Here is a 4009-nt window from a genome sequence, read left to right on the forward strand (position 1 = left end):
TAATCCTTAAAAGATTTTAGGGTTACCTCTTCAGAGGGGGGAATGTTAGAGGGGAGGAAGTGGGCATGGATTTGATCAAAACACATTATATGTATGTATGAAATTCTCAATAAAGTTTTTGTGGCCATGTTGCTGAAGACACTGCATGATGTAAACACAGGAGGAAAAGAAAAGATGGAGCCAAAAACGCCATGCCACTGGATGAATGATGTTCATAGTGCCAGAAGGCGCTATGAATATGGTTGGGGAAGAAAGATTTCCCTATAATTCTACTCGATAATGGACCCCACATGCTGCACACTATGGACATGCCAAGCAATGCCTGCAAGTACAATAATGGCTTGACTAACATACATACAACTGATAAATTTCTAGTTGGATGAGGCCCACTCTCAGGGATGGAACACACATCTGGTGCTGTAGACCAGGCCAACCCCTTGTTTCAAGAAAGGCTACAGGCACTAGCGGGGAAGCCATTGCAAGTACACTGATGAATATAGCACACCTACTGGGATATACTGTAAGCACTTGTATTTACATTCATGTTTGTTTAGATGTGTCTACTTTCTTCCATTTGTCTTTATAATAGAAGAAACACCACTAAGATAGATCAATGGCCACGGCTTGAAGACAAATAATGGGGAGGCCCAAGAAGTCACTATCTCGCAATGATACAAGAGAGATCACCCTACATCTGTCACTCCCTCCAAGGCTCAGGGACCTTAGCGGAAGATTGGCAGAAAGATTGTAAGAGCCATTGGAAGAGGTGGTTTCCTAAGAGGTATTGTTCCTCTGAGGGACTGGGCCTACTGCAGAGAACTGGCTTCAGAGAGTTAGCCATGGAGGGAGGAGGATGGGCAGCATCTTGGCAGCAATGGTGTGGAGAAAACGGCCCCTTTGTCTTGCCCACATGGACACGAGAGAGGGCATTTACCGACCTGGGGTGAGACTGCAGGCCCACGAGGCATGGGCAAAAGCTAACAGAGACTGTGGGCAGAGTGGGGAAGCGAGCTGGAACAGCTGGCTGCTGAGCCACAGAGCAGAATGGGGCACTGGGTGTCACCTTTTGTGGGGCGCAGGGTGTTCACCTTTGTAAGATACTCTATTTCCCCTACCCAGGATATAAACTATAAAAAACTGAGATAAAAAGATGTGTTATATGGTTTGTCTAATAGTGCCAGGAGCAAGGGACCCTGAGAGAACTCGGGCAACAGGTACATTCACATACATGGAGGCAAAACACTCATACACATAAAGTAAAAATCAGAAATAAAATATTTAAATATATATTCATAGTACTAAACTGACTCCTAATGATTTATTGTTATGCACAAAGATTAACGCATTTCTCAACTCTCACTAGAGAAGTGTCCTCATGCGGTAGATAATGATTACTACAGAAACCCACAACTAGTCAATGTGCAGAAAATAAAAGACTGCAGAGTGCTTATCCCTGAATAGGATGCCTATATCAAATGTTTCCCACCTAAGGCTCAAGGATGATTGTGGAAGAGGGGGTGGAAAGGTTGTAAGAGCTGGAGGTGGTAGAAGAGTACAAGGAAACAGAATTTTCTAGAAGCCTACACAGTTATTCATAAGAATTCACAGCAATGGTAACAACATGCACAAGACCCACGTAAGCTCAAGCCAGACAAAATCCCAGCATAGAAGTGTGGAAGTGGGTAAGAAACCCCAACACTAGCTGAGAGACTATTGGCAACCAATGACTGCTGGGAGGGGGAGAATCGGTTTTCTTTAAGGGTATGAATCTGAATATGTTAACAAGGCTCCAGTGGATAGACCCAATCCAAAAGTCATTTGGGGGCACAAAATTAGGCCTTAATATGTTAGTGTGTCTGTGTAACAGAGTACATGAAATCTAGCAAGGGTCTTAAGGGGGGGTTCAGATAGGGGAGGGGTCTAAATATGATCAAAGATATTGTATAAAATTCACAAAATTCAGGGCTGGAGAGATGGCTCAGCAATCAAGAATACTTGCTGGTCATCCAGACCCATTCAGTTTCCAGAACCCACAAAGCAGCTAATAACTGTCTGTAACTCCAGTTCCAGAGGATCCAATGCCCTATTCTGGGCTCTGCAAGCTTTACATGACACAGGTGCACTTATACACATGCAGGTAATACACTCGTACACATAAAATTAAAACAATAAAGAAAATTTCACAAAATCCAATTTTTTAACAATTTTTTCTCACATTTTATTTTTTAACAATTTATTGAGAATTTCAAACAGGTATATAAGCATATAAGGTGTTTTGATCAAATCCATGCCCACTTCCTCCCCTCCAACTCCTCCCATATCTCCCCATCACTTTTTTCTGATAACATCATGTACTCTTTCTTCTTTTTGCTACTCTAACATTTCCCCTCTGAAGAAGTAACCCTAAAATCTTTTAAGGATTAGATAAGAGCTCCCAAATGCTTTTGACATTTTTGACCTTTGGAACAGAGAATGTTACTAAGAGGCCCAAGGACATTTTGACTTTTAGCCAAAAATCTGGCTACTTTTCCTTGGGGTCTTTTTACACTAACTGCCTAGACAACTTCTACCTCCTATTCTTATCACACCATCCTCTGAAGAGGTTGGCCAATTTGAGGATAGGGAATCAGGACACAGGCCTCTCTGCCTTCTTCCATGCTGAACAGGGATGCAGGGTAAGGCAGTTGGGGTACTGCTTCAGTGGGTCTATCTAAAAGACTCCAAAATTGTGTAACTCTTATCTGTAGGGGGAAAAGAAAGTCCTTGATTGGTGAATAGGAGATGTGAAGGAGGAATAAAGGCAATAAGTGTTACAAGTTCTAGACAGGGAACTAGAAAAAAGTCAGAACATGGTGATTTTCAAATGGTCATAGAGAGTACACTGGAATTTCTTAACAAATGCTTCAAAAAGCATCCCTCTATTGGGTTCCTCCTCATTTTTCTTTTCTTTTCTTTTTTTTTTTTTTTTTTTTTTTTTTTTTTTTAAAAAAAAAAAAAAAAAAAAAAGAGGACGATAAATCTTTCACTGTGATATATCAAAATAAGGAGTGGTTCCCTCTCAAAGGCTTCTAGATTGGAGGAGAAAACAAATTTGGTCATCATTTTCGAACAACAGCAGGTTGTCTCCCTTAGCTACAGGTGGGCACTACAGTATTGCAGACCAAGATTTGAAGTCCTACATCTGAGCAGCACTTTCTGATTCAGAAAAAAAATCATCCAGAGAAATAATTATCTAAATAACTTTTTATATGGACTTAAGCCTAATGTCTGAGAAGTGTAATCCCTTGAACTCTTAAAGAAATCCACTTATGACTTTACTCTTTTGTTATACTTTCCTTTTGGGTGTTTAAGACCATACAGTTGGCCCAAATAAATCAATTTATATTTACACTTAAGGTCATTTGAGGATCTGTTCCTCAGAGGTCACATGGGCTTGGGGGGAGCTCCTGGCTCCTTTCCTTTACCAGTTTCATCTATGTCAAAGATAAGTCAAAGATCCTGCTCGACCATGTCTGGCTTCACTTGGAAGCATGAATGATATGTTTCATCTGAGTTGACCCTCCTCTTTGTAGACTGGACACTTGTTCGAGTCCATCTGGTGGGGTCTCCATGTCCTCCCTAAATAAGAGGACAGGTGGCTCACCACAGTTACCGGACATTTTGAGAGATGTTCCATAGTCCCATGGAACTTAGTAGACCTTGGAGGGCAAGGGGCAAAAACTGTCCTTTAAGTCCCTCTGACCACGATAGTACAGGCCCCAAAGTATGTTGCTAAGCATCCAAGAAGGTTAGTTCCACTAGTCTGGTACTTTTAATTACCATGTGCTATGTAGATAAAGCTTGGGTAAAAAAACAAGTGTTCTCAGATAACCCTTGACTAGATATATAAATTGTTCCTTAAAATAGTTGACTAAACTATGACCTTAGAAATTTAAACATTATGTGTATATTATTTTTCTCTCATCCTTTATATAGTATAACAAACCTACACAGACCTTCATCACTTGCT

The sequence above is a fragment of the Nannospalax galili genome, unplaced genomic scaffold, assembly GCF_000622305.1.
Source record: "Nannospalax galili isolate Female #2095 unplaced genomic scaffold, S.galili_v1.0 scaffold818, whole genome shotgun sequence".
Taxonomy (NCBI): Eukaryota; Metazoa; Chordata; class Mammalia; order Rodentia; family Spalacidae; genus Nannospalax; species Nannospalax galili.